The sequence below is a fragment of the Anomaloglossus baeobatrachus genome, chromosome 8 (assembly GCF_048569485.1).
Source record: "Anomaloglossus baeobatrachus isolate aAnoBae1 chromosome 8, aAnoBae1.hap1, whole genome shotgun sequence".
Classification (NCBI taxonomy): domain Eukaryota; kingdom Metazoa; phylum Chordata; class Amphibia; order Anura; family Aromobatidae; genus Anomaloglossus; species Anomaloglossus baeobatrachus.
The window spans coordinates 231,602,186-231,612,753 of NC_134360.1; positions in this window are offsets into that span (position 1 = coordinate 231,602,186).

The window sequence follows — 10,568 nt, forward strand, 5'->3', positions numbered from 1 at the left end:
CTGCCTGAGGAACGACGAACAACGTGCGTCCAGCACGAGCAACGATATTTTGAAAATGAACGACGTGTCAACGATCAGTGATTTGGTGAGTATTTTTGATCGTTAGCGGTCGCTCGTACGTGTCACACGCAACGACGTCGCTAACGAGGCCAGATATGCGTCACGAATTCCGTGACCCCAACGATATCTCGTTGCGTGTAAAGCGGCTTTAATACTTGCTGCTGCAACCAGGGGGAGACAGAGAGTCTTATTCCACCACTGGCAGAGAAGAACCATATGATCCCATAGTGTTGGACGCAAAGCATTGTATTTCCATTTTAATTTAGGCATCACAGCCCTGCTATGTGGTTATCAAAGTGCTAGTCCTGTGAACGTGGTCTGAAATATCCCACGTGCTGGTTCTGAGAAATACTTAGCTAAGATAAGGATGCCATTACTGAGGAACACGTGAATGATATTGTTCTGCTCACTTCAAGACCCTATGACTGAGTCATGTTCGGCTGGAAAATGATAAGTTGTGTTGTTGGAAAGTGGGGGCACTGCGAAAGAGAAGGTCATAATTATATTTGGTCTGTGTGTTGGGGTTGATATTAAAATGTCAACTTGATAGTGCGACAGCTGCTAATTTGTATCTAATATACGGTCCATATAAGGTGGAAATAATAAAGCAAAGCCATGTGGTAGCAAAAATGAATGAGCCTACTAAAGGGGATAAGTGGCCTGTTGTTTAAAGGGTATCTGTCACCAGGTTTTTTGTCACCTGGTCTAAGGGCAGCACAATGTAGGGACGGAGATCCTGATTCCAGCAATGTACCACTTACTGGGTACTTGCTGTATTTATTAGCGGAAGATTATCCCTAGAGGACTAGAAAACCTGCTGCCATGTAGGCTTCCAAATTTAAGCGCGCTATATAACATAGACCCCACCATTAATTGACATCTTTCTGCCTATGCATAACGGAAACAGATAATCAGTGGTGTGGATGGGGTTATACAGAGCTTAGCATTAAAAAACAAAACAGTAGAACTGCAGCAGATAAAACAGGGTTTTAGCAAAACTCATACTCACCAAGTCTAAAGGCCCTGTCACATACAGAGATAAATCTGCGGCAGATCTGTGGTTGCAGTGAAATTGTGGACAATCAGTGCCAGGTTTGTGGCTGTGTACAAATGGAACAATATGTCCATGATTTCACTGCAACCACAGATCTGCCAAAGATTTATCTCTGCGTGTAACGGGGCCTTTAGATCAGTCTGTGATCGAAACATGTCTGGTGTTTTTCACTGCTTGTGACTGCTGTTATTCATGTGAGAACTACAAAATTTTGTATCGCTTTTAAAGAAAAAATTATTAAAAAGTGGATTTTATCTGCATATCCTTCTTTGGAAGCTGGATCCTTTTTTTTTTACTTTTCCTATTTTTGCAGAACTGCAGCAAGCAGCCCAGTAACTGACACATAGCTGGAATCAGGGTCTCTGTCCCTAGAACGTGCTGCTTTCAGGTGGTAGTAAAAACCTGGTGACAGATTCCATTAAATCAAGGTGTTTTTTTTAGTTTTGGGTGATGTTTTGTTCATTTTTCCATGTTATTATCTAAATCTTGCAGCCCTCATATTAGGGCTCTTTTCCACCTGCGTACTGCTTCCGATGTGTGAGCATGGGAAGCGATACGCTAATGACCCTCTGCTGCGGTGTCAGCCGAGGGTCATGCAACTGTGATGCGATCTTGCCATCGCATCACAGCTGCGGAGAAGAGGGAGGGAGCACTTTCTCCCCATCTCTTCCGCTGTTTTCTCTGCATGCACCGCACTGCAGTTGCATAACATGCGAGTGCAGTGCGATGTTTCACACGCTCCCTTAGGCTTGCATGGGGGTGCATGAGCTGAGACTCGCTGCCAAATGCAGCATGCTGTGATTGCACCGAGAGCACGATTTGTGTCAAAGAAAAATAAGCAAGAGGACACTGTTTCATAGCTTAAGGCCGGCTTCTCACTTGCATTTTTCTCGCAGTAGGGCAATGCGAGACAATCTCGCATTGTACTCAGACCAATGTTAATCAATGAGGCAGCTTCCATCTGCTATTTTTTTCTCAGTCCAAATTGGACTGAGAAAAAAAAATCACAGTATGCTGCTTTTTGGTGAGTTTCTCGCACGAGTCTCTCCAATGCAAGTCTATGGGTGCATACGGACCATCCTAGTGACATGCGTTTTTTCACAATAGATTTCACGCATGTAGCAGAGAACAATGTAAATGCATCTGTACATAACATTGCATGAGTAGCAGCTGCTGAGGGTAAAAACTGATTGCACACTGACAGCACACTGACAGCACACTGATGACTAGTTAACTAAAATCGGCTGAGTTTTTTTTCATGCAAGTCGGACCGATTTTACACGCATAAGTTTGTTTCCAGCCTAACATTGAAAATCGCAAGTAGACAAGAGCCCTTAGGCTGACACTATTTGTACAGATCACACCATAGTGTATGTATTATGGGGAGATAAGGTATGCACACCAGTGACTATGTAAGGGGAATACATGAAATAGCAGAAACTGCTGTGTGAATACTGACTTGAAAAATCCAATAGCTATATGTAAGAGTGAAAATGTGAAAAATGGAACCTGCATTACTGCCATGAACATATGAATCAAGAGAAATTTAGCTACTGAATTGATCAATGCAAAAGAGTGTTGGGGCTCTATTGCATTGATCAATTCAGTAGCTAAATTTCTCTTGATTCATATGTTCATGGCAGTAATGCAGATTCCATTTTTCACATTTTCACTCTTACATATAGCTATTGGATTTTTCAAGTCAGTATTCACACAGCAGTTTCTGCTATTTCATGTATTCCCCTTACATAGTCACTGGTGTGCATACCTTATCTCCCCATAGTGATGTTTTTTTTAGGTTTTTGCACCCAGTTCAGACTTAGAATGGTGTTCCAAACGTTATTCCTTATTTTTACCATAGTGTATGTGTCCTCTACATAGTATAGTGCCCCCACAGTATAATGCCACTCACAGTATGATGCCCTCACACCATCAACACAAAAAAAATATAGCCCCCGGAACGCAGTGACTCAAAAATATGGTATATAAGCAGATTATTGTTGAGCAAGTAGAAAAAATAAATAAAAGCTATACATACATGCATATACTCGTATCCGCCCACAGAATATGGGTGACTCTTCACCCCATCCCTAAAGTGCGCTGGCTAGATAAAAAAAAAATAAAAACCTACTGGCCTATCTCTGCTCTCATGATGTGCTATGTGTGGATTGACGCAGGAGGCGCGATCTGGTGCTGTTATCACGTCTGCGGCACCAAGGCTCAGACAGCGCAGCTGAAGGCCTCCTGCTCCACCATTGTATCCAACTATATCTGCCCCCTAAAGACACTGATTCAGTTGAAATTGGGACATTCTGCCATCTTTCCAGGATAGCTTCCCAAATACAGGAATTTCCCGCTGGATCCAGGACGGTTGGCAGGTATGATGACTGCTCTGTGTATCTTGAATGCTGCAGTCAGGACACGGTATGGCAACAAACATGGTTCCAGCACTTACGACTTAATCTCCAAAATAATCTGTGTAATCTCTGGATTACAGCATGGAATGCCAACCTGCGGCATCTACAGCTGAGAGGCATTTGCTTTATATTAGCCGGGGGATGGCATGGAGAGAAAAAAAAAGGAGAGAAAACAAATTGTGGAGCTGCCTCATCTGACATATGAAGGTATGTAAGATTGCAATTCTGAGCAGTAGAATATGCAAAGGAAGGATTAGTGTTGTATACATCCCCCTCCCTATGCACTACTGTAATGCTGCTTTACAACACATTAGCGCTTCTAAAAAAGAGAATTTTGTTTACTTACCGTAAATTCTTTTTCTTATAGTTCCGTCTTGGGAGACCCAGACCTTGGGTGTTTAGCTTCTGCCTCCGGAGGACACACAAAGTACTACACTTAAAAGTGTAGCTCCTCCCTCTGAGCTTATACACCCCCTGGTGAGCCAGTCCCAGCCAGTTTAGTGCAAAAGCTGAAGGAGAAATCCACCCACAAGTAGAACAGAGCAAGAGCCGGAACAATCGGAAAACACGCGGAACAAGGAAATTGCCAACAGGCAACAGGGAGGGTGCTGGGTCTCCCAAGACGGAACTATAAGAAAAAGAATTTACGGTAAGTAAACAAAATTCTCTTTTTCTTTATCGTTCCTTTGGGAGACCCAGACCTTGGGACGTTTCAAAGCAGTCCCTGGGTGGGGAATAAACAGAAAAACTAAGAAGTAGGCAAAACCTAACTTCACAAATGGGCGACCGCCGCCTGAAGGATGCGTCTGCCCAAGCTCGCATCTGCCGAAGCATGAGCATGCACTTGGTAGTGCTTCGAGAAGGTATGCAGGCTAGCCCAAGTGGCAGCCTGACAGACTTGTTGAGCCGTAGCCTGGTGCCTAAAAGCCCAAGAGGCACCGACAGCTCTGGTCGAGTGTGCTTTGATCCCCGGCGGGGGAGGCGCCTGCGTACTCTGATAGGCGTCCGAAATGGTCGACCTAATCCAACGGGCTAAGGTCGGCTTAGAAGCAGGGAGGCCCTTGCGCCGACCTGTGGTTAGCACAAAAAGAGAGGTGCACCGCCTAAGCGCAGTGGTGCGAGACACATAGATCCGGAGAGCACGCACCAGATCTAGAGTATGTAGAGCTTTTTCAAAGCGATGAACAGGGGCCGGACAGAAGGAAGGTAAAGTAATGTCCTGGTTAAGGTGGAAGGGAGAGACCACCTTAGGAAGAAAGTCCGGAGTCGGACGGAGAACCACCTTGTCTTGATGAAAGACTAAAAAAGGAGACTCCGAGGAGAGTGCAGCCAAATCAGAGACTCTCCTGAGAGAGGTTATGGCAACCAGAAAGGCCACTTTCTGTGAAAGACGATACAAAGAAACCTCCCTAAGAGGCTCAAAGGGGCGTTTCTGTAAGGCCGTGAGCACCAAGTTAAGGTCCCAGAGGTCCAAGGGCCGCTGGTAAGGCGGAATGATGTGAGACGCGCCCTGCATGAAGGTGCGGACCTGAGCCAGCCGAGCGAGACGCCGCTGGAACAGAACTGACAGAGCTGAGACTTGTCCCTTGAGAGAGTTGAGGGACAGTCCTAGCTGCAGACCGGACTGTAGAAAAGACAGAAGAGTCGGCAAGGAGAATGGCCAAGGAGGATGGCCGGTAGACCGACACCAGGACAGGAAAATTTTCCAAGTCCTGTGATAGATCTTAGCGGAGGAAGACTTGCGTGCCCGAGTAATAGTGGAGATGACTTCAGGGGGAATACCAGAAGCCGTCAAAATCCAGGACTCAAGAGCCACGCCGTCAATTTGAGGGCCGCAGAATTCGGGCGGAAAAACGGACCTTGCGAGAGTAGGTCTGGACGGTCCGGGAGATGCCGCGGCATCTCTACGGACAGATGGAGCAGGTCCGGATACCAAGCTCGCCTGGGCCAGTCTGGTGCAATGAGGATGACTCGACGACCCTCCATTCTGATCTTGCGCAGGACTCTGGGCAAGAGAGCTAGAGGGGGAAACATGTAGGACAGACGAAACTGGGACCAGTCCTGAACCAGAGCGTCCGCGGCGAAGGCCTGAGGATCGTGGGAGCGAGCCACGTAAACAGGAACTTTGTTGTTGTGACGGGATGCCATTAGGTCCACGTCCGGAGTGCCCCATTTGCGGCAGATCGACTGAAATACTGCTGAGTGCAGGGACCTCTCACCACCGTCCACGCTTTGACGGCTGAGGTAATCTGCCTCCCAGTTGTCCACGCCTGGGATGTGGACTGCGGATATGGTGGACCTGGAGTCTTCTGCCCATTCAAGGATGCGTTGTACCTCCATCATTGCCAGGCGGCTGCGTGTCCCGCCTTGATGATTGATGTAGGCAACCGCTGTCACGTTGTCTGACTGGACTCAAATGTGCCTGCCCGCGAGCAGGTGGTGAAATGCTAGGAGAGCTATAAACACAGCTCTGGTTTCCAGCACATTGATTGAAAGGGCTGACTCGGACGGAGTCCAAGTGCCCTGTGCTCTGTGGTGGAGACATACCGCTCCCCAGCCGGAGAGACTGGCATCCGTGGTGAGAATCACCCAGGACGGGGCCAGAAAGGAGCGCCCTTGGGACAGGGAGAGGGGCCGAAGCCACCACTGAAGAGAGCTCCTGGTCCGTGGCGACAGAGCCACTAACTTGTGTAAGGAGGAAGGCCGCTTGTCCCAACAGCGGAGAATGTCCAGCTGCAGCGGGCGCAGATGGAACTGGGCAAAGGGAACAGCCTCCATGGACGCCACCATTTGACCCAGCACCTGCATCAGACTCCTGAGAGTATAACGGCGGGGCCTCAGGAGAGAGCGCACCGCCAACTGGAGAGACAGCAGTTTGTTTAAGGGCAACTTCACAAGTGCAGGCAAAGTATCGAACTGCATCCCTAGGTACGTGACACTCTGGGTCGGAGTCAGAGTGGATTTGGGAAGATTGACAAGCCACCCGAATTGGGCTAGAGTGGCGAGAGTGAGCGAGACACTCTGCTGACAGTCTGCGCTGGATGGAGCCTTGACTAGAAGGTCGTCCAGGTAAGGAAGCACTGCCAACCCCTGGAGGTGCAGAACCGCAATCACTGCTGCCATGACCTTGGTGAATACCCGAGGGGCCGTGGCTAACCCTAAGGGGAGAGCCACGAATTGGAAATGATCTTCTCCTATTGCAAAGCGTAGCCAACGCTGGTGTGAAACTGCAATTGGCACAAGTAGATAGGCATCTCTGATGTCGATGGACGCTAGGAAATCCCCTTGGGTCATTGAGGCAATGACTGATCGCAGAGACTCCATGCGAAAGTGCCGCACCCGAACATGCTTGTTGAGAAGCTTGAGATCCAGGATGGGCCGGAAGGTACCGTCCTTTTTGGGAACTAGGAAGAGGTTTGAGTAAAAACCTCTGAACCGTTCCCGGGCGGGAACTGGTACAATTACTCCGTTGGCCTGCAGGGCTGCCACGGCCTGTGAGAAGGCGGCGGCCTTGGAGCAGGGGGGAGTTGAGAGAAAAAATCTGTTTGGCGGGCTGGAAGAGAATTCTATCCTGTAGCCGTGAGAGATGATCTCCCTCACCCACTGATCGGAGACTTGTTGAAACCAAGCGTCGCCAAAGTGGGAGAGCCTGCCACCGACTAAGGACGTTGCTGGAGCGGGCAGAGAGTCACGAGGAGGCTGCCTTAGTGGCAGGACCTCCTGCGGTCTTCTGTGGACGCACTTTTGGGCGCCAGTTGGATTTCTGGTCCTTAGCTGAGTTAGCGGACGAGGCGGAGGGCTTAGAGGACGACCAGTTGGAGGAATGAAAGGAGCGAAACCTCGACTGATTCCTACCCTGGGCAGGTTTCCTGGTCTTGGTTTGTGGCATGGAAGTACTCTTCCTGCCAGTAGCTTCTTTAATAATTTCATCCAGCTGTTCACCGAACAGGCGGGAACCAGCAAAGGGGAGCCCAGCAAGGTACTTCTTTGAAGAAGCATCTGCCTTCCACTCTCGAAGCCACAAGATCCTGCGGATAACGAGGGAATTAGCCGAAGCCACCGCAGTGCGGTGAGCAGCCTCTAGCATTGCAGACATGGCATAAGATGAAAAAGCTGAAGCCTGAGAAGTTAAGGCATAGATTCCCTGGTGAGGGAATACATCTCCTCTAGAGAAGCAGAGATGGCTTTGAGAGCCAAAACTGCTGCAAAAGTTGGGGAAAACGCGGCCCCCGCCGCTTCATACACGGATTTGGCCAGAAGGTCAATCACAACGGTCCAGGCTGAGAGCCTAGACACCGGAGGGTCTACCTTTGGGGAGTGAGCCCACTCCTTGACCACCTCAGGTGGAAAAGGAAAACGGTCATCAGAACCACGCTTTGGGAAGAGTTTGTCAGGACAGGCCCTGGGTTTGGTCACAGCGGTCTGAAAACTGGAGTGGTTAAAGAACACACTCTTTACTCTCTTAGGCGAGGTAAACTGGTGCTTTTCTGCCAGAGAGGGTTGCTCTTCTGATACTGGTGGATTGAGATCCAGTACAGAATTAATGGAAGCAATCAAGTCACTAAGTTCTGAGTCACCCTCGGAAAGATCAATGGGGCACATGGAGTTAGCCTCCGAGCCCCCTGTAAAGGCATCCTCCTCATCTTGCAAGTCAGCTCTTGAATCAGAACCGCGGGATGAGGGGGGAGGGGAAACCCTGCGGCGCCTCTTAGGAGGACGGGGTCTGTGCCCTGATGATGAATCCTCTGTGAGCTCCGGTGGACAGAGGTCAGATGATAGGGATCCTAAAGGACCCTTAGCAAGAGCATTAGAGGCACCCTGTGAAGGGGGCTGATGCATATTCATCAAGTCCTGGACAGAATTCCCATGGACTCAGCAAATGACTGTGAGATAGACCTAGAAAAGGACTCTACCCAGGCCGGGGGTTCAGCCACAGGTCCAGAAGCAGCCTGAGAGACCACTGGGGGTGAGACTCCAGGCTGTGGCACCTCCAAGTTAGAGCAGACATCACAATGTGGATAGGTGCTCGGTTCAGGCAGCAGGAGCTTACATGCAGCGCATACAGTATAAAGCTTTGGAGCCTTGCTCCTCGTGTGAGACATGCTGCTGGAGTGGGGACAACTTCTACAAGAGAATGAACCCCAGGGAGTATATACAGAGGTCCACAGCCAGAGACCGGCTGTGGCTTACCAGACCGCTGGAAGCGGTGTTGTGTGCCCTCCAGATCCCGAAGCCCGGACCCCCAATGCACAGCACCTCAGCAGGGATGCAGAGTGCAGGATGGCCCAGCGCAGAGTGAACGCTGTCCAAGAAAATGGCCGCCGGAGCGAAGAGAGGGGGCGGGACAGGGGGCATCCCTGTAGGAAGGTGGGATCTGGAGGGCCATAGAGACCTGCAGGGGAGGAGTCACTCACAAGCAGTGGGGAGTGTCTCTCCCCTGTGCAGGACGGCCGCCGGGAGGAGCCGTGCCTGTCCCTCTGCATGAGTGACATGCGAGGGCAGGTTACAGAAACTAGGCCTCCGGCGAAGCCGGGGCCTAAATTTGAGCAGCGAGGCCGACGCGCAGGCACCATCGGCACGGTTCTCGGGCGAAAGCCAGAGAACCCGCCGGAAATGCCAAAAACAAGTACAACAAACACACTCTCCCCATACAATTAAGGACAGAGACCCCCAACATATGAACGTCTCAGGTACTTAGCTGCTGAGACGCAGGGCCAGGTCCCTGGGGATGAGTGCTCCGGTCCAGCAGAGTCCTGAAGGGGCTGTGGACGGAGACCGGTCTCCTGCCAGGCATGAAGACCGCGCTGGCTCCCACTTCAATCCAGAGCCCAGGAGGGATGGTGAAGGAGCACGGCATGTAAGGCTCCAGCCTTGGAAATCAACCTTACAACACCGCCGACACAGTGGGGTGAGAAGGGACATGCCGGGAGTCCAGACGTGGACCCGCATTTCTTCAATCTCTTTCCAAAAAGCAAAAAATCATATGAGAATGCATGTGTGGATGTATGCCTCCTGAACACAAAGCGATAAACTGGCTGGGACTGGCTCACCAGGGGGTGTATAAGCTCAGAGGGAGGAGCTACACTTTTAAGTGTAGTACTTTGTGTGTCCTCCGGAGGCAGAAGCTAAACACCCAAGGTCTGGGTCTCCCAAAGTAACGATAAAGAAAAAGAACTGGAGGACAAGGAGTAAAGTGCAAATGTATTTAATATAAAAAGCAACTGGCACATGAGACTCAGCGGCAAATCAGGCCACTTTTTTGAGTCTCATGTGCCAGTTGTTTTTTATATAATACAATGCCGGCCTGATTTGCCGCTGAGTCTCATGTGCCAGTTGCTTTTTATATTAAATACATTTGCACTTTACTCCTTGTCCTCCAGTTGTTTTTCAATGCTCTGAGTGTGCTTTCACAGGTGCCATGTTTTGGTTTTCCTGTCTTTTTCTTACATTTTGGTCATCTTGTGTACACATTAGCGCTTCTGTAAAACAGTCACTTGTTACATAACTCATTTCTCAACCCCTGATTACTGCAAGCAGCGGACACACAAACAATGACGACATATAACCGTTACAATGGATGTGTAAATATCAGTATATCAGACATTGCTCCATTATCTCGCCCATCGCAGCTTTTGACGACTCTAATAGAAAGGACATGAAGCAATCAACCACCTGTCCAGAAGCAAGTACAGTTCACCTGCAGTGCCTCACCAAGGGCAATGAGGCATTACCAAGCGCCTATTGAAATCAATGGATTGTCAATGTAATGTACAAATCTGGGTCCCCCAGGGTGAAAAAAGCTGGTGTAGCCCTGCTATGGCAGGCCCCTTACACATTGCGCTTTTCTCTACGTCCACAGGTCCCGTCGGGGCATCCGTCCGGACCGCCCCTCCCCCACTCTGCAAAGCGTGCTCCGGACGCATGCGCCCGACAGGGCCATTCACTGTTATGGAGCGCACTGCGTTAGCGTGTGCTCTGTTTTGTGCCATTTTGTGCACATATACGTTTCCGCAGACGGACACCGGAACGTAGGTGGT